Source organism: Haematobia irritans, chromosome 4 (assembly GCF_050003625.1).
Source record: "Haematobia irritans isolate KBUSLIRL chromosome 4, ASM5000362v1, whole genome shotgun sequence".
NCBI classification, from domain to species: domain Eukaryota; kingdom Metazoa; phylum Arthropoda; class Insecta; order Diptera; family Muscidae; genus Haematobia; species Haematobia irritans.
Genome location: NC_134400.1, coordinates 218,478,902 through 218,499,961, shown reverse-complemented (window position 1 = coordinate 218,499,961; position 21,060 = coordinate 218,478,902). Strand labels below are relative to the sequence as shown.

At 32.4% G+C, this 21,060-nt stretch overlaps 1 protein-coding gene and 1 long non-coding RNA gene across 4 annotated transcripts in view; both read right to left on the bottom strand.

Annotated features, from left to right (window-relative positions):
- Window positions 1-21,060, bottom strand: part of Abl (tyrosine-protein kinase Abl) — a 140,581-nt gene that overhangs the window by 109,462 nt on the left and 10,059 nt on the right. The gene's annotated exons all lie outside the window — the stretch shown is intronic.
- Window positions 12,770-14,861, bottom strand: LOC142236878 (uncharacterized). Its single transcript, XR_012722242.1, has 5 exons — window positions 14,536-14,861; window positions 14,366-14,471; window positions 13,774-14,300; window positions 13,345-13,708; window positions 12,770-13,280 (listed from the first exon to the last, which is right to left on the bottom strand). It is a non-coding gene; the product is annotated as an uncharacterized LOC142236878 (long non-coding RNA).

The following is a 21,060-nucleotide window of genomic DNA, read 5'->3' as shown; positions in this document are numbered from 1 at the left end:
AAAAAATCTTGTTTTAAGATTCTTGAATATGAAATATCAGGAAAATTAAACTCTTAGGTTAGGTTAGGTGGCAGCCCGATGTATCAGGCTCACTTAGACTATTCAGTCCATGTGATACAACATTGGTGAAAATTAAACACTTTAAAGATTTTGAATTTATAGATAATTTTGTTAAAATTTTATTTCTATAGAAAATTTTCTCAAAATTTATTGCTATAGAGAATTTTGTCAAAATTTTATTTCTATAGAAAATTTTCTCAAAATTTTTTGGTTTAGAGAATTTTGTCAAAATTTTATTTCTATAGAACATTTTGTCAAAATTTTATTTCTATAGATAATTTTGTCAAAATATTATTTCTATAGAAAATTTAGTCAAAATTTTATTTCTATAGAAAATTTTGTCAAAATTTTATTTCTATAGAAACATTTTTCAAAAATTTATTTCTTTAAAAATTTTTGTAATAATTTCATTTCTGTAAAAAATTTTGTCAAAATGTTATTTCTATAGAGAATGTTGTCAAAATTTTATTCCCATAGAAAATTGGAGAAGAATGTTTGGCAAAATCTACCAAAACATCAAGAATTCTACCATCTACCAAACATTAAAAAATTTACCATTTTTGGTAGAATTCTACCAACTGTGGCAACCGTGCCTTTATACATACGATGGAAGCACTCCATTTTGGATCCTTTTCATTGCTTTAGAATTTGTTGGAAGTTCATTTGAAGGAAGAAATTAAAAAAAAAATACTAAAAACAATTTTTTCACAACAATCATAAACAACGCTGGTTCAACTCTCACCAGCTGTGAAATTACTATCAAATGTTTTAAAAATTAAAAAAAAAAACCAAGTAAGGAAAGTCTGAAGTCGGGCGGGGCCGACTATATTATACCCTGCACCACTTTGTAGATCTAAATTTTCATATCACATCCGTCAAATGTGTTGGGTGCTATATATAAAGGTTTGTCCCAAATACATTTAAATATCACTCGAGTTGGACAGAATTTAATAGACTTTTACAAAATCTATAGACTCAAAATTTAAGTTGGCTAATGCACTAGGGTGGAACACAATTTTAGTAAAAAAAATATGGGAAACATTTAAATCTGAAGCAATTTTAAGGAAACTTCGCAAAAGTTTATTTATGATTTATCGCTCGATATACATGTAATGTATTAGAAGTTTAGGAAAATTAGAGTCATTTTTACAACTTTTCGACTAAGCAGTGGCGATTTTACAAGGAAAATGTTGGTATTTTGACCATTTTTGTCGAAATCAGAAAAACATATATATGGGACCTATATCTAAATCTGAACCGATTTCAATTGTAATCCTTGTGCAAAATTTCAAGCTAATCGGTATAAAACTCTGGCTTCTGGGTCCATATTAGTGCATATCGGGCGAAAGATATATATGGGAACTATATCTAAATCTGAATCGATTTCAACCAAATTTGGCACACATGACTATACTATCAATTGTACTCCTTGTGCAAAATTTCAAGGTAATCGAGATAAAACTCTGGCTTCTGGGGCCATATAAGTCCATATCGGGCGAAAAATATATTTGGAAGCTATATCTAAATCTGAACCGATTTCAATCAAATTTTGCATACTTGACTATACTACTAATTGTACTCCTAGTGCAAAATTTCAACCAAAAATCTGGCTTCTGGGGCCATTTTAGTCCATATCGGGCGAAAGATATATATGGGAGCTATATCTAAATCTGAACCGATTTCAATCAAATTTTGCACACTTGACTATACGAATAAGTGTTATGTTTGTACAAAATTTCAACCAAATCGGTATAAAACTCTGGCTGCTGGGTCCATATTAGTGCATATCGGGCGAAAGATATATATGGGAGCTATATCTAAATCTGAACCGATTTCTTCCAAAATCAATAGGGTTCTATTCTGACCCAAATTAGGAACATGTGCCAAATTTGAAGGCGATTGGACTTAAATTGCGACCTAGACTTTGATCACAAAAATGTGTTCACAGACAGACGGACGGACGGACAGACGGACATGGCTATATCGACTCAGGGACCCACCCTGAGCATTATTGCCAAAGACACCATGTGTCTATCTCGTCTCCTTCTGGGTGTTACAAATATATGCACTAACTTATAATACCCTGTTCCACAGAGTGGCGCAGGGTATAAAAATACTAAAAACAATTTTTTCACAACAATCATAAACAACGCTGGTTCAACTCTCACCAGCTGTGAAATTACTATCAAATGTTATTATTTATGTTATACATTGCTATTATTTTGTTGTTTTCGGCATATATTTTTGTATAAAAAATCAACAAAGTATTAAAAATTCTCGTAATTTGCAAAACCTTAAAAATATTCTATGGAAGTAAAAAGTCAAACGGCACAGACCAGCGTCGCCAATTTAGCTTTTTTCCCGCTAGATTTGGCTTTTTTTGAAGACGTTTAGCGGGAAAAAAATGCATTTAGCTTTTAGCTTTTTTTCTGGCTTTTTTTCATGACCCTTTTAGCTATTTTTGGCTTTTTTATTTTCGACATGTTCCTATTGAAATATGGATAAAACTTCGTTTTTATCTAAGCCTTGCTGCCACAATAAGATTTTCCACATATTTCAAAGTTCAAATGAAACATTAATAATTATTCCAGCCATTATGCGGGCATTTTTGCAGCACATACACCTTGTTATAAAGTTTTTTCCTCGTATTCATAAAAGTTATTGTAAACTTTAAATCTACTATTACCATACAAATTCCTTATATAAACTGTCAGTAAATTGTTAGGAATATTAGCATTTGACTCGTTTATCCTTTTTATGTTATTATAATATTCTAAAGTTATTATGTTATTACTAAATTAAAATAGTAGATGTGAATTGCTTTGTACACTAAAAAAATGTTGTCGTGGGGCCATAGATTTCATGTCCTTAAAATACGAACGCGAATTTTGCTTATAATAGCATTTGTGAATTTCTCTTACACCCAAAGAAATTTGTTAGTAGGGACAGCAGAAAAGTCTGCTAAAACAGCAGAAAGTCTGCTGAAAAAGGGACAGCTGTCATTGTTTGCTGAAATAGCAAACATTTCCTGCTATTTTTGAAGCTTACACTAAAACATGTTTTATTTTGGCTAAAACAAATAAAAATGTCAACTTAGGAGCTATCCTAACATAATTAACACAATATTTTATGACTATAATAGTATTTGACCAAAAATCTGAATATTTATCGAATTGAGGCATAACAGCAAACAAAATGTTTGCTGATCGTATTTAGGAGCTTGTATGTATATTACAGTGCAAAAATATACCAAAAACTACTTTTGGTTCTTAAATAGGCTTTGGGGAAAATTTTATAACCTAAAAATTTTATAAATTGTTGTTCATTACGCCCTGAAGTACAAAAATATAACAGCAGACATCGACTGCTGTTTTTAGCAGACTTTTTTGTATGAGTGTATATAAACTGTTTTCCTTGTGCAAAAGCCGATAAAGTCGTTTTGTCCTTATAGTTAAGTGATTCAACTTAAAAATGGGTATCTTTTCATGAAGGAAGGCTAAGGTCAATTCTAAAAAATTCTTAAAATTAATGAAATAGTCTTTAAATTTGTGGAGTTATTGTATCTTATACCACAAAGCAAAATAGCGTTAAAAAATAGAAGAGGTTTTTCAACATTTTATGGTGAGTACTATGTTCGGGGTTTTCACCAAAACACTAAACTAAAAGTACAAATATATTTGTGAAGACGTTTATATATTGCTCAAGTCTTACCAAATAATGGATGGAAAAGATCCAAGGAATTGATTGCAAATAATTTTATATTTCTAAATTAATTAATTAAAAAAGTAACCGTGAAAACAAGCTGGTTTTCAGCGAGTCTGAATTTGGAAATTTAAGTTGTCGTTAGCACGTTTTTAAAGCACAGTGTGTAGCTCATGAAGAAAAAGCCTAAAAAACTAATAAATTCAAATTTGACTCGGAATCAATACCAAAATCATTAGTGTACAAAATCTTTGGAACCGAACATAGAAATAATTAAGGAAATAAAGTTGTGAATGTGGTATTATTTTTTTTAACATCAAAAAATGCAATAAAAAATTCGTAGTGATAGGATCAAAACAAATCTGCTATTGGAATGGATTTACATTTACGAAAACTGGACAACAATAGGTTTGTATGGGAAATTTCCGAATAAAAGTTATTCAGTATAAACTTGCAAGACAGTTGGAATGGGTTTTATTCTCTTGGGTAAAATTAGGAGAAGTGTACACGTTCACGAATTTATCATTAATTCAGTTAAAACGAAATATATTGATATTTTCTAATGCAGTTCTAAGTGACAACTTGCAATATATCGCACATTGGACTTGTTGATGATTAACCAGCTGACAATTGCAAGTTTACTGGGAAATTTTTTTTTTACTAGGAAATATAAACGAAGGACTTCCAGTAAACATTTGTGATAGTAATCAAAATGTATCGAGTACGCCAACAGAGCTAATATGACTTAGATTTTCTTACAGTCTCACAGAAATGGAATTAAAATGAATACAATTAAAATAATACGCATTTTAACGGTCATTTTCATGTGGCTTCGTTAGGCTTTAACTCCCAGTTAACAGAAAGTAAATTGCAAATATCTTCTCTTCAGTTAACTTTAACTGAAAAATTTACAGCAGTTAAGCTCCTAACTGGCATATGGAATATATAGACAAGATGACAGATATGTCTCTAGTTCGGTTTAAAAGTTCGTTAGCTAACGTTGCACTAACGGAGCTTCATGAAAATGGGGGTAAGTGAAGTAAAGCCTTTTAGTTTGTTAAATTTCAATCAAAAATGTGACTTTTGATACAAACAAATTTAGCTTTTTTTCTAGCTATTTTTTAACATTTTTTAGCTTTTTTGACTAGTTTTTTGGACAAATCTAGCGGTTTTTGATGAAACAATTCTGGCAACGCCGGCACAGACTCAAATTCAATAGGGGATGAAATTTATACTTTTTTTTACTATTTTATTTAATTATTAATTAATTTGGCTTTTAATTAATTTTGATTAAAGAAAATTCACTTTGACCATTATAGGAACTCTTTTTGTTTGTAAGGATTTCCAAAAAGTTAAACTTATGTGAAATATTAAATTATAATATGGATATTGTTTGGGGAAAAAAATCTTCATTGAAGTATTATTTTTTTTTTTTCATCACTTTAGTTTAAATTAACTTCCCTAAGCGAGAAGCCAAACACAAAACTCTCTCCATTAAATCGCTAGAGACCAGTATGGAGCAAGGCAATTCCAAAGCAAGAAATAAAGAAAATATAGAAAAATGTCATTTCTCGGTTTTATATTTCATTTGCATTTTTGTTTCTTTCGGTCTGGGTCTTATTCTTAGGGTACAAATTCCATGAATATCACATGAGAAAATTAATGTAAAGAAACTTCTAAATATAATAAATTATTTCCTAAGGCAGACAAGTAAAGAAAGCACATGATACCGAATAATTACTTCAACATTTGGATTTGTTATAGACATGGTTTTTGATTCCCATTTTAATTAATATTCGTACTTACTCCTTCTATGTTTACAAAAATGTTCATAAGTATTTACCTGCAAAGAAAGTGGAAATAGAAATTAGTAAAATCGGAAAATAGTTAGGATTATAAAAGAGACTAATATGTGTCCCTCAAAACCTACTTAGGAATTACTTGCATGAACATTATCAAAATAAATGTCATAAATTTGATTTTTATAATATAATATTAATAAAAATAACATTTTCTTTTGTTATTATTTCTTTTTTTTTTATACGCACTCAAAAAAGAGTTTACTTGGATCCAAAGATTTTGACCTTCCTTTAAGGATTTTGGTATTGATTCCGAGCCAAAGATGCGGCTTCTTTAAAATAAAGAAATTTTTAGCGACCTATCTGGTTTTAAATATATGACCAATAAAATTAAAATTAGGATACAGATCTTATTTATTAAATTTTCATTCTATTTTTGCGGTTTATTAATAAAGATTCCCACGTACAAACAAATGCCAGTTTAAAAATCCAAATTATAACGGATACTTAAAAGTAAAAAATGTTGTCTTAATTCCAAAAAAAAAAAACGTTAAACCAAAGACGCTAAATCCTCAAAATAATTCTTAGCCTATATTTGAAGAGTTTTTATCTTAATCCTCTAATGCCCTATTTTTTTTTACCAGCTGATTATATATTCAATGTTAACGATACAAAAACAAGAAAACGAAACAACAAAAAATTATGCGGTAAAGTTCAGGAGCCACCGTGGTGCAATGGTTAGCATGCCCGTCTTGCATACACAAGGTCGTGGGTTCGATTCCTGCTTCGACCGACCAAAAAGTTTTTCAGCGGTGGATTATCCCACCTCAGTAATGCTGGTGACATTTCTGAGGGTTTCAAAGCTTCTCTAAGTGGTTTCACTGCAATGTGGAACGCCGTTCGGACTCGGCTATAAAAAGGAGGTCCCTTGCCATTGAGCTTAACATGGAATCGGTGGTATCACAATGGACTGAATAGTCTAAATCGGGCTACCACCTAACCTAACCTAATGTTCGGTATATGCTGCAAAGCCTCTTGAACAGATTATACTAAGTTTTCTTTTTATTTTACCGATTTTTGTTGTCTTAAGTTTTACTAAAAGCCTCTTGATTTTTCGAAGCCCGCCTAAAGGCGGGATTGGGTATTAGAGGGTTAAATCTAAAGTTTCAATATTTCAGTTAATTTAAGGACAATTTCTTTAATTCAAAAATGTGTTTCTTTACTTTAAGGGAAATTAGCCTTAGTTCAAAGACATGCGACTTTAACGAAGGGACGCAAATTTACAAAATTTGTGTATTAAATTTAATGAAAAAAAAATTTTGAAGCAACGATTATAAACTTTATTTTAATTAAAATTTCTTTATTTTAAAGGAATTTGTCTTTCATATTTTGTAAATTTCTCTTCTTAAAATTTAGGTTGCGTAATCTTTAATATCACGTAAATATTTTTTTCAGTGCGTGTATCAATTAAAATTTGCTGTTAATTTAGTATACGAGTATCACTATTTGAAATAGTTTGCCCTTTTGCAACGACAGTCGCCACTATTAGCCAAATTGCGGCAATTCTGGGAGTTTTGTTTCCACTCCATTTATATTTCCATTTATAATAGAGATCCCAACAAGTTGAGCATGAAGTGCATGACAAATCTGAAGTGAAACATATTCATTAATTGCTTCAAATTCAGCAGCATTCAATGGTGGCGATACATGAAAATGTCTGAACATACTGAAGGGTGAGGATCAAGAAAACAAAAAATATTTCTCGTAGAAAAAAGAGGGCAGAAAATACTCAGCATTTGTATTGGTATACCAAGTCACTTTTTTTGTTTTGTTTTCGAAAACTTTGAACCGAACTGTTTTGTGGATGACTAATTTTAGAGTGAACTATACAAGAAGACCGACAAAATAAAAAACCAAACACCAAAATTAATTTTGTGTTCGAAAATGAGACGACAGCGACACCATGCCGCCAATAGAGCCAAAGCTTTTGTTTCAAGCAAGGAAGACCCAGGGGAATTACTTCGTTGCATTCAGAAAAACAATGCACATAATGTGCGAGGTGCAATGGGAAAGTTTATTTTGAAGATTGCGAGTTATACGAGATATCATGCTCTACTTTCATACATTTGAAATGAGATGACAAAATTCAAATGGAAAAACATTTGGAATATATAGAAAAATAATTTATGGCGATAAATGCATTTCAGTTAATGTGTATTTCATATAAGAGTTTATTATCAAAAGACAGTATAAATCAATAAATTATATGAAAATAAAAAATAAAATGGTGAACAAACTGAAGCACAAGTAGCAGTCTTGTGATAGGTCCGCTAGAGAAAATTTGCACTAATTCCTCGTAGAGAATATAAGTTTGGGAGTATCGACCGTCAAAATATACAACACAAATGCTGAAAGATAAATAAATCAACTCACACAGGAAACCAATTTATTAAGAAGAACTATATCAAATATTCAAATTCTGAAACACTTTCTCAAAGTTTGCAAAACTAACAAATTAGTGCAAGCTGACCTACGATGATAAACATCATACTGCGCATTGCTTATGGAACCTTTAAGCATAAATAATAACTTATCGTTAACAATATGTTTTCCTCAAGAATATAAAATGTTTGTTAGGGAACACTTTTTGAGACCATACATTAGTGGAGCATTTTGTTCGCAGTTAATATGTTTTGTATGTCTATTATGTTCAAACACACACATCTTTATTTTTTGCCTACTCAAAACATAAATATTATTATCAACGTTTGTACCTAAACAACCATATAACATCCCTCGTAAAATTAAAAATATTATGCTAATGCAATTTACACCATCCGACTAAAAAGAAACATGTGCAATAGAGTGCCATATATCTATCAATACCATCTTGAAATGAAATTTAAAAACATCGATGTAAAGTAGCAGCATTAAAAAAACTGTTAAAAAATAAACTTCAATGAATGGCTGAAATATTAAGTGATTTGTGTTAACAATGACTAAACAGATTATAAGGATTATTAACAGATTCGTTTCATTTTCTTTTACTTTTGTTTATTTTTTTTATGGGCTGGTGGATTGATCATATACAATTTCAGAGTGCAATAAACTTGAACTTGATTTAAAATAATTGTTTACAACATGATGAACTTGTAGCTCCGTATTTTTATTTATTTATTCTGTAATACACCAAAACAATATTGGGCCTTATTTATTTATAGTGAAATTTTATTTTTAATTTTTTATTGCTTCAACCTAAAAAACATTCATTTTAATGGTAAATATTTTGCAGAAATAAAAAAGATTTCGAGGCCATATTTAAGCTATCAAACATTTTTGGTTCATATTCGATACATTTCATCACGATAGGGGTATTTTCCAGAAGCTGTATCCAGATATTTCAGAAAGGAAAAAAGTTAGACACTCATTTTAGGCAAATAATTTGCCCAGTGTGACTATACCCTTAGGGTATGGTCACACTAGGCGAAAATTTGCCTAAAATGAGCGTCTAACTTTTTTCCAGGAGCACTTTCGAAATATCTGTATATCGTTTTTTGAAAATACTCTTATCGTGATGTAAAATATCCAATATGAGCCAAAAACATTTGTTGGTTTGGCTATGGCAACGAATTCTTTTTCGATTTGTCCAGTGTCTTGTATATATTGTACATTTATTTCGTTATGAAGGACGAATGCAAAGATAAAGTGAAATTAAAAATCTCCGGCGGATTATTTAGTCGATAGAAAAATTGCTCACCAAAGACAAAATTGCGATTTAAATTGTCAAATTCGATTTTTTAATAAATTCATGGCTTAAAATTCGATGTTTACCATGCTATGTTAGGTTTGAAATCCCTTAGTATATCTTGCAAAATGTTAGCCTTGCAAAACTTCAAATTAAATGGTTATTTATAATATATAGAATAGCGTTTGAACGGTCTTGAAATCTATAAAAAATTCTTTCTTACACATTGATATGAGAGAAGATTGTCTTTGTTCCTCCTGGGATTTTGGTAATATAAAAACTTACTTTTATAAACCTATATTGCATTCATATTTTATCAATTTCCATTGCGACTCGCAAATGCTTCTACAAAATAAAGCACTTTCCATTTGAAACCATGCAGAAAAGGACTATAACTCTTGGTTTTACTTCTAAATGAATGTAAATAAGCCCAAATATAGCTAATCTCGTACTCCGAAATAGGTTGTGGCTTTTGCTGATGAAATTTTCCTTTAATTATTTATTCAAGTGACTATATATGCAAAGAGTTTGATAAATCCATACTGTCTGAATCAAACTGCTAAAACAACTATATGTCAAAATGAAATACAAACACTTTCGCCACTACTACTCAGGGTAAGATAATCTAAAATGCAAGCAAAAGGAAAATAGAGAGCCTCAATGTACAAAGCATTGCTTATTGGTGTTCTTGAGTTGATGTTGTTGTTAAACACATTTACCATTTATGGGCATTTTGCCTATATATACGAGAATATTATAGTGGCACACCGAATTGTACATGCGTACAATTTTAGGTCTTAATCGTATAATTTCTCTTCATCTCTCTTGCTCTTACCATACAAGTATATCTTGGATACACGACTGATTTGTTTACAGTTAGCAATTTGTCAACAGTTTACAGTGCGGGAGAATGTATGGGGGCTTGAGCACAAAACGGAGATGAATTTCGCAAAGTATTTGGTAGCCATAGTGCACATACACAAATAGACACATTTTTCAATGTTTACATTTGTACTTACCGGGTATGTAAATAAACAAACAAAGTACGTGAAGTAGTTGCCACTACGAAATGCACGCATTGGATTGTTGTATATGTGTGTTGTGTGAATCTCTTCGTTACATCATTTTATACTATGCTGTAATTAGATACTTGTTTGTAGCAGAGCGAGCATATGTAATGTATGGGTATACAGATATCTAAGTAGCATGCATTTTAACATCGTTTTTTTTTTTCAAGAAAAATACCGTCAACCCTTTGGTATCATGCAGTTTAAACTAGAGAATTTTTGTGGTTTCACTATGAGAATTTTCGAATTACATCGTTGGTTTAAACACTGCCATGAAGGTGGCCTAAGAAGTACTTAGCCCAGTTTTTGGAAAAGTGGCGATTTATTTTTCAATAAAGTCTCTTCTTTACAGGATACACGATGCTCCAATCTTTTCAAAAATACGTTCTCTAAAGCCATGTAGGGAGGTGCAAAAAATTTGCATAGAAGAAAAAATAATCTACGATTTACAATGTGCATAATTTACTACTGTCGCCACAATGGCAGACATTCATTTCATTCCATTCATAATTTTCCACAGGCATAATATTGAAAAAAAAAGACCAGGAGCGGCGGTTACCGACACATTTTGATGACACGCATGCCAATGTGTCACATAAATATACAAAACACTGGTATTTAGATAGCCCCAGGAATATAGTCTGCATGCGCCACATCCTTTGGCCAAGCAAACGATGAACACCTTGGAGAGTTTTTGGGAAACTATGGTGTTGTTACATGGATTACCAGCACACTATTGTTCACAAGTTTTTGTACATCAAAACTGTTATTAGACTTCAACACGAGTCACAACCGTAAGACATGCAAGGTGTATGCTAATATTCATCGTTGACTGTATAAATACATAATGCTTCTGCTGCTACTGCTACTAAAATAAATACACGTTAAAGCGTTGATGGAGCCATGTATTTCATTGACTCCTCATAATTTACGCTACTATGCAAATATGGAGACGCTAGTTTGTCGTTAGTCAGTAAAACAAGGAGAACGACAACGCCAAGGCAAGATAAAGACAAACCAAAAGGAAAAGTTGCAACTCACTTTGACTGGCTAATGTAATCTATGAAGTAGCATATGGCACCCAGCCCCACCATCAACTACAACAAATTGCACGAGCAGAAAAATAATAATAATGCCAAAAGGAGGAAACAGCACTTAACGACATGAAACATGTTTTTGTTATAATGGCCAAAGATGAACGAATGGGAAGTTGGTGATAAAATAAAGTGAAAATCGTACACTCAAAAAGGGTATGAGTTAAATTCAAAAATATAACCATTATATATTAATTTCAAAGACAAAATTATCATAAAGGACAGCTGACACGACGTGTTACCAAGTCCACCTTAGTATACCTGTCCCACTATAAATAAGGTTCACACTCACAATGAGATTTAACAATAAAATAAATGTTTTCATTGTGGGTTATTTTAGACCTTTCCTGTCTGAAATATACTACAAACGCCAACATGATAAAATAAGTTACACGCAGAGAAGAAACATGATTGTCACAATCATATTTGAAGAGCAAAATAATATGATAGGAGCTATTTTTGCGGCGACCATGTAACATTTTCACCTGCAACGATGTTGGCTCAGTGAACATGGTTCTAAGAAAAATATAATTGTCATCTAAAATGTTATTATATTGATAAAAAGAATTTTGTTTGAATGAAAATACAATGGTCACGATTTAAAATGTTATGGTATTCATTCAAAATGTTTTCTTTTAGTTAAAAGAACATGGTCACAACCTAAAATGTTTTGATCTTTATGAAAAAACTTTTTTCGTCGTCGAAAAAAGGACGCCACTTGAGAAAAAAAAAACACAAAATTAACTTTGACGGCAGTTCTGAGAATCCCCACTATGTCGAAAACAGTCGTATACGATATCCAAAAGTCGTCGCAAAAGTGTCGTCACTATTAAGAAGTTGTACCACGCCAAGTTACTGCAAAAAAGTATCCCATGAGTGCAATTATTAGGTGCCTTCTTGGATAAATTTAGAACGACGCCAATTTATTCTCGATGGAGGCAGCGTGTCTGGAAAAATATCTGAAAAACTACCACTTCCCAATAAACACAAACGTTTGAAAAATACTAAAATTCAATAATTTTTCAAACATTTTTTCAAAGGATTAGGGTAATATTCAAGTTGAGAAATTGTTGAGAAAATCGCGTTCTCAACAAAAAACAGACATTACCCTCAACAGTAAAATTCAACACAATAGCAATAACTTCTCAATTGTAATCCTCAAATTGAAATGCATCGCTACTCAATAATTTCTCAAACAGTTTTCAATGTGATAAAAATAAAAAAATAGCATTGTTGCGAATACTTTCAAACCACAATTTGTATGAAAGTCAATCCTAGTTCTAACTGAAAGTCAATACTAAATTTCTAGAGATTTTGTAAATTTTATTATTTTTTTCGTTAACAAATATAATAATCTTAAAAATAACATTAATAATATATAAAAATAATAATATAATACCAATCAAAATGTAATTATCTTATTAAACGTATTAATAAATAAAACTATGAATACAACTTTAAATATCTTAAACATTTTTACATGTATAATTCCATTTCCTCCATAATGTTGGTGTCAAATAACTATTAATTAATATCCTGGCAATTTGAAATAATTACTATCGAGGAACTTGCTGGCTTGTGTGTTAGAATAGATTCCAGCAAGAGGAAATCACAAAATATCAAACTGATGACGGGATGTAAATTGATGTAATGCACATTTTCATCCAGAAGTTCTTGATATAGGAATTGTTGCACTTTGTTTTAATTGGTTGCACCTTGTAAGTTTTCTGAAAACTTTTCTTTGTTGTTCCCTTCATCGGTTTTTCATCGGCCAACATCTTCCAAGAATATACCATCCAATTATTTTAGTTTTCTGCAAAACAATCGAGTTTTGTGATTTCCATTATGTTTTCATTTCACTTTTTATTTTGACTTACCAATTTGTATTTCTTCCAACTGACCACGTACTTCGTGTTTTCCTCAAGAACGTTGGTTTTACAAAATTGTTGTTATTAAAATACTGGCAATTTTCAGGAACTTGATGACTAGATAATTGGAATAAATTTCCAGCAATTTCAATTCACAAAATAACAAATTAAACCGATGATGCGATGTAAATTAAACTATCGATGTGATGCGAATTATCATCCAGTAGTTGTTGATATGGAAAAGAATAAATACCACGTGTTTTTGGTTGCACTTTGATTTATGGAAACTTTCTCTTCTCGATATGCCACTATCATTTTTCATCGGCCAGTCTCTTAATGTGTCCAAGAATCAGCATCCAAATATTTTAGTTGTCTGCAAAGAGATTTGATTTTAGTGACTTCCTTAAAGTTTTCATTTCGTGTTTTAATTTTACTTACCAATTATTATAAGCAATTTCAATTGATTATTAAAAAATTTCCACATTTTTTTATTTCTTCCACGAACTTTGTTGTCCAAAGTAGTATTGAAAACCATGTGGTTTTTTCGTCAACAAATAAGAACAAAAAAAAAAAACAAACAACAAAACTTTAAATATCTTAAACATTATTAGTAAACACTTTTGCATTTATAATTCGATTTCCTTCCTTTTGGTTCCTTCCTTTTATTAACATGCGAGCAATTTGAAATTAGGAACGTTCTGGACCGCGTGTGAGAATTGATTTTCAGCAGAAGGAATTCACAAACTATCCATTTTAAACTGATAATAGCATATGAATTAAACTGACGATGTGATGCACATTTTCATCAAGAAGTTGTTGATTTCAACAATTTGTTGTTTTTAACAATTTTAATTGGTTGCACTTGTAATGTTTCTGGAAACTTTTTCTTGTCGATAAGCTACTCAATTTTCATTGGTCAGCTTCTTATTGTTTGCAAGAATGTAGCATCCAAAGATTATAGTTTTCTGCAAAGAGATTTAAATTTAGTGACTTCTTTAAAGTGTTGATTTAATTTTTCGTATTGACGTACCAATTATTATAAACTATTTGAAGCAGTTCCAGTTAATTGTCCACCTTTTTTTCATTGGTCAGCTTTTTAATGTTTTCAAGAACGTATAATCCATAATTTTAGTTTTCTGCAAAGAGATATACATTTAGTGACTTCCTTAAAGTTTTATTTCATTTTTTATTTTCACTTACCTATTTTTATATACTATTTGGTTATTTGTCTAAAATTTTCCATTTTTTTTTATTTCTTGCAATTGACCACGAACTTCGTTGCACAAATAAGTATTGAAAACCACATGGTTTTTTCGTTGCATTTTAGGGTAGTGTTTTGTCAAAGTTTTCTCATATCATCTTCAACACCTTTTCAAAGATTTCGTCAACATTTTGGCAAATTGGAAGTAATTCGCAAACAATTTGAAGATGTATTGCAGATGAGCTATTTCAAGTCAAGTTGAATTTATGTTGAAAATTATATTTACCCTCAAACTGAAAAATTGTTGCATTTGAAAAACGCTCATCCTGTGTTTATTGGGTATACACAAGAACGACCGATTGATAGCCACCACTAAAATCCACAATGAAACTGGGCTTTCACATTATACTCAAACAAATGTCAGACACACGTTGTGTACATTTTTATACCTCCTTTAGAAAATTAAATTGACTTAAGGATCAAACATGTTTACTTTGCACTTCTCTGTCCGTCCGTCATCAGTAGCAAAATGAGGAAACCTAGGAATATGGATTGAAAACAACCATGAATGTATGTTGTACCAAAGTATCATCATACTTGTGGGTTCGAGCAAAGGTCGTTTGTTACTGGCGTTACTTTAATAGCAGGATAGATATTTTGCGTAGGTGTACGTGACAGTATGCAATACACGGTTAAAAAAAGTTTTTACGCACAAAAAAATTTATCTGTAGTTCAAGGATTTTTACCTTCTTTAGGAAATTTTTATAATTGACTGGGAACGGAGACATGGATTCTTTGAACTACAAAAATATGTTGATGGTTTTGATTTTGATTCTTGTTTTCGGAATTTGATTATTCACTTCGATGTCAACACTCAAAACTTTTTTTTTGTTTTTTTTTTCAATATTTTATTTAAATTTTAAATTAAAAACATAACAATACATTTTATAGCCTCAGCGCCTTTAAGACAATTTTGAGGCAAGTTGGCAAGATAACAACTACTCTAAAGTTTTTAATTAAGAAGTAACCTAAAACTATTTAATATTTTAAAATTAATACAATTGATTATAGTAAATAATTCAAATTACAAATTAATTCAAAAATTCCTGAACATTACGTAGTAAATTATTCTTCAACTTCCGTTTGAATTGCGATAGCCGTAACAAGTTCCTTACATCAACCGGTAATCTGTTAAACAAGGAACAACCAGTGCATTCTACTCGTTGTCTGGGCATCTCCAACATACATCTAACTACTCGTAATTGTGTTCTATTCCTTGCATTAAACGTAATCTGATTTTGACAAAATCCAATAGTGTGATATTCTATATTGTTCAATGATTTATAAACATAAATAAGTATCTGATATCTGTGAGGAGTTTCAACGTCCCAGCATTCAGGGGTTTTAATTTTCATGCAACCAAAGAAGGAATATGATCATCGCAAACATGTTTCAAGAGCATAATGTTACTTTCTTACGGAGAACGTGTAACATAATTGTCGCAACCATGTTATTTCGGAAGGCATGTTTATGTTTGGCCAGAAAAAAATATTTTCCGGTAAAAAATGCTCCACGTGAACAAGTGGCATTATGCTCTCGGAAGAGGCTTTAGGCGATTATATTCCTTCCCTGCGTGTATACAGGTGCTCCGAAATTGTAGGCTTAACAAACACAACCGAGGGAAAAAATTCTTTTTCATAAAATTCAATGACATTCTCTTTCCACTGCCAACTGCGTAAAATAGCGTTTTCTTCATTTATGTTCATATTCACAACATTAATAATTTATCTTTAAGGTTTTATTGGTAATCCTAAATTGAATGATCTGGATTTTGGAACATAGACCGCTATCGTTCTACACTCATGCATTGAAGATACTTCTAGGATAAATGCGCACGCACACCTCCATCCATTGGTTTGAATATTTGTTCAAGCAAACGTGTTCGTGTTGATTCAATGTATGTGCATTTGGAAGTGTGTTGTACAGGGATATGGATTATATTTTGAGTGGGTGGATGAATGGCTAGATGATGTCTGGTTTGGGGGGTTAAGTTTTTTGTTTGCTGCCATTGTTGTAGCCAGCAATGCACAAAAACCCAATGTCACAGGACGAAGGAAATAACAAAAAGAAAAACACAACATAGATGAAATAAAATAAATTGTAAATGAATGCATGGGAAGGATGACAAAAATTAAATGGAATTGAGTTAAAATATTTCATCACTATGGATGTGTTTTGTTATTGTATGGGACATTACAATGAGGGCGTATATACATTCCGTGGATGGCTTTGAACATTTTCTCCAAGTTAGGGCTGGCCTTGTTGACTGGCTGCAGATCTAAACTTAGTGTCACGAGTGAAGCCCCCTATAATTGCTGTTACGGTGTTAGTGAAGTTAGTGGTTGTAGCCTTTTATCATCGGCCCATACCAGGACTTGGGGGACTTGGTATTCCATAATGGGTTTTTATACATATTTTCCTGATCCATGGGGGATGAAAAAACACGGACCAGAAACAATTGTTATATGTGAGTAGGTTATTGCCTTGAATAGTATAAAAGCCAGACAAAATGTTTATATTTTTAATAGATTGGGATGTCGTATTTAATTGTTAACCACATTTAATCTCTTTGCTTTTTGAGTGACACGAATATTTAATTTGTATGTATGTCTCTAATATACGTTCATATTAAAAACTAGGTTTGTTAATAGTGAGCCAAAAGTGGAATTAGTCGGATAAAGTATGCCATAAGAAAATATCTCAATTGTAAATTTCTTTTCGAAATCCAATAGAGAGTCTTGCAGTTTTAAAATTAAATATGGATTTTCATTATTGAAGGCAGTTGGAAATATCATTGATGTATAAAGAAAATAGTAAGGGATCCAAAATTTAGTCTCTGCAGGCAGCCTTTGTTTTGCAATAGTAAATATGTCCACATTGCATATAAATGACCATGGTTCTATATAAGCACCAACATGTTTTGAAGACCGTGGTTTATTGAGTGCTATTCCCAAGGTTTTTGAAAAGATGGTGACTGATGTTTTGTCGCATGGCATTTCTTCGATACTGGATCCCTGCCAGCATGGTTTTCGTAAGGGCCTATCGACTACTACGAACTTGGTGGAATTTACTTCTCATGTTATTAATCAGTTTGTTGTTGGCAATCAGACTCATGTTATTTATACGGATTTTAGTAAGGCTTTTGACCGGGTGAATCATAAGCTGGATAGGATTGGATTGGCCAGTACACTTTTGGCTTGGATTTCGTCGTATCTTGATTGCCGTTTGCAGATTGTGTCTTTTGGTGGTTCCTATTCAAGGTGCTTTGATGTCCCATCAGGTGTGCCTCAGGGTAGTCATTTGGGGCCTGTCTTATTTTTGTTATTTATAAACGATTTACCTCAGTCCGTAGTTAACTCTAGGATTTTGATGTATGCTGATGACGTTAAGTTATTCCCCTCGTTTGATAAATCTGGTCAGGTGCATTTATTACAAGGTGATTTGGATAGCTTTGATGATTGGTGTAGGGTAAATCTGATGGATTTGAACTTGAGGAAATGCAAGTTTATGCGATTCTTTAGGTCTAGGCCTATTGATGTTCGGTATAGTATACGGGGCTCGTCATTGGGAGAGGTTGATTCTTTTGTTGATCTTGGCATTGTTATGGATCGTAGGCTTAATTTTAATGGTCATATTGTTTCGATGGTGAGTAAGGCGTATGGGGTTCTAGGATTCATAAAGCGTTGGGCGAAGGAGTTTTCGGACCCTTATGTTACAAAGAGGCTTTTTACTGCCCTTGTTAGACCCATTCTAGAGTATGGTTCTATCGTGTGGGATCCTCAGTATGAAATTTACATTCATAGGATAGAATCGGTTCAGAAGCAGTTCTTGTTGTTCGCTTTGAGACATCTTCATTGGAACAGTGATTTTGTTTTCCCTTCATACACTTCTAGATTGAGGCTGATTAATTTGCCTACTCTTAGGAGCCGACGGACGATGTTGAGCTCCATGATGATGTATAGGTTAGTAAGTGGGGATATTCCATGCTCGGAATTGATATTAGGATAAATGTTCCTTTTAGGGCATCTAGGAATTACCAGTTTCTTTACATTGATTTTCAACGTTCGAATTATGCTTCTGTGGAGTCTGTTCGTAGGATGTGCATTATTTTTAATTCAATCTATCATCTAGCTGACACTAACCTTAGTATTGATATGATGAAGTCTAGAATTTTAGCATATTTGGATAACTAATACATTAGTTTTATTGAATAACTTAATATTTGATCTTGTGTTTTAATATATCCGGCTGATGAGTCCTTCTCTGTAGCTGGTCAAATCCCTCTGCCTCCACCCCGCCATGGTCCGGATCATGGTGTGTACGCTGTCCCTACGTCATGGGGACGTGGCCCTCCCGGTCGGAAGGGGCGGGAAAGTGGGCGATGGGACCGTTCGTATATAAAAAAATTTGTTATGATTTCTACAATATCTAGGCAGGCTTTCAAGGTCATGAGCTTATGCAAATAAAATATTATTTCATATGTTTATCCTACGTTTCGATGGGGTTGTCCATCTTCCTCAGGGAATTTCTTTATTGAAATCTGGCAACGACATAATAATAAAAATATACGAAAAGAACAATATTTTTACTCTTTACTTGAACCCCAATTTTCTGTAAAAAACTTACAATTGAACCATAATTTTCTGTAAAAAACTTACAATTTAATCTTTCATCATGTTGTATAAATTATTATTCTAAGTCAGATTCCGGGACTAAAGGCGGATGTTGGACTCCTAACGCAGGATTAACTTTGAAGTTATTTCCTGCTACATCTATAATATCTTCATGAATGCTATTCAGACCAGTCTGGTATGCTGCCTGATCTAGAGGTTATCGTTTCTAAAGCTGGATCTCAGGATATGGATAATGAACACAGAACCTGACTTTCATGGGAGGTGGTGGCCTATCCACAAGATGATTAGTTGCATAAAGTCGCTACATATATCACAATTACAAAATACCTTCGCATCCCTAATGCTATCGGAAAGAAACTGTAGCTTATCACAAATAACAGAGGAGAGAGAAAATTACTTAAAAAGCTACCAAATGACATACCGAAAATGTTATTTTGTTTGCATTCTCTGTCATAAAAAATTGGCTTGAATTTATTTTAGGCTCATTTACAATTTATGTTTAGCTCAATGACAAGGACCTCTTTTTTATAGTCGAATCCAAAAAACGTTTTGCAATGCGATGAAACCATTTAGAGAAGCTGTGACGACAAACCAGCATTACTGAGAAAAGATAATCCGCTTCTGAAAAACATTTTGATATTTGGTCGAAACTGGAAAAGAATCCATGATCCTTTGTATGCAAGGCCGGTACGCTAGCCATTGCATGGTGGCATCTATTAAATGATATGAACCTTCATTTGGGGATTTATATATAAGTAGGTGGCAATAAGAATAGTGTTGGGGGAGGGGTAAACATTTCTAGGCCTATTTTGTATATACGAATTACCCTCAGCATAGAATCGGATGGAGTGAAGCGAAGATATCACAATTGGCAAGACAGTCTAAGCGTTTATCTAACACGAGGCAAACATCATACGTAACCTAAGCTAAAACTGAAGTACAGAGACCAAGGAATGATTTTATACCATAACTCAAACTGCGATCAATATTTATCGAAACTAAAAGATGCCATAAACTTTGTGCCCTAATTTGCCAGCACAATTAAACCATTCTAAAATTTTTTACAATATAAAAAAGATTCGAAATCTGTTTGGCAAACCAAAGCATCATCGACAATCACCCCTAATACCAGAGAGAACATCAAATAAAAATGTCATTTAGACATTTATACACTAAAGTAAGTGGAAGTAATAAATCACTAAAAACAAGCAATCTCTTCAATGTAAAATAAATATGGGTCTGTCATGGTTCTTGCGAGCTGTTAATTATATGGCATTCATGATGAATAGGGGAAAGGATGAAATTTATGTTGATAATAATGCAATACACAAACTGTTGACATTTGTTGAAATTTAGTTTAATATGGTTTCGCCAGTCTATTGCCAATAATAGAAGCACCAATAATAAAATAAATGTCTCTCGATCAATTGTTTTCCTCTTGTCATCATTTATAAGCCGGCCGGCTACCGTATAGAATGACTTTCTCAGGTCACCCTCGTCTCATCTCATACAATCGACTCAATGAGTAAGTGTAAATTGATGAATTGTAAACGAACGATGTTTCTGCGATCTAGTTTCTGTAGTCTCCATCCGTTTCATTCTTTCAATGTCTGTCTGTCCGTCTCTGTCATAATATGCGTGACTAAGGTCTATCGTTAGTATAAGGCCCCGAGTCGAGCTGTTTTCCCTCTCTCTTTATCTTCTCTTTGGACCTTGAGTACAATTTAGCTTTATTTACGCCTCAAAATGTCGCTTTTAATAAAGGAACGACGGAAAAAGCAATGTATAAATCAGTGAATGAAAGCCACAGCTTATGTTTTAACTAAAAGT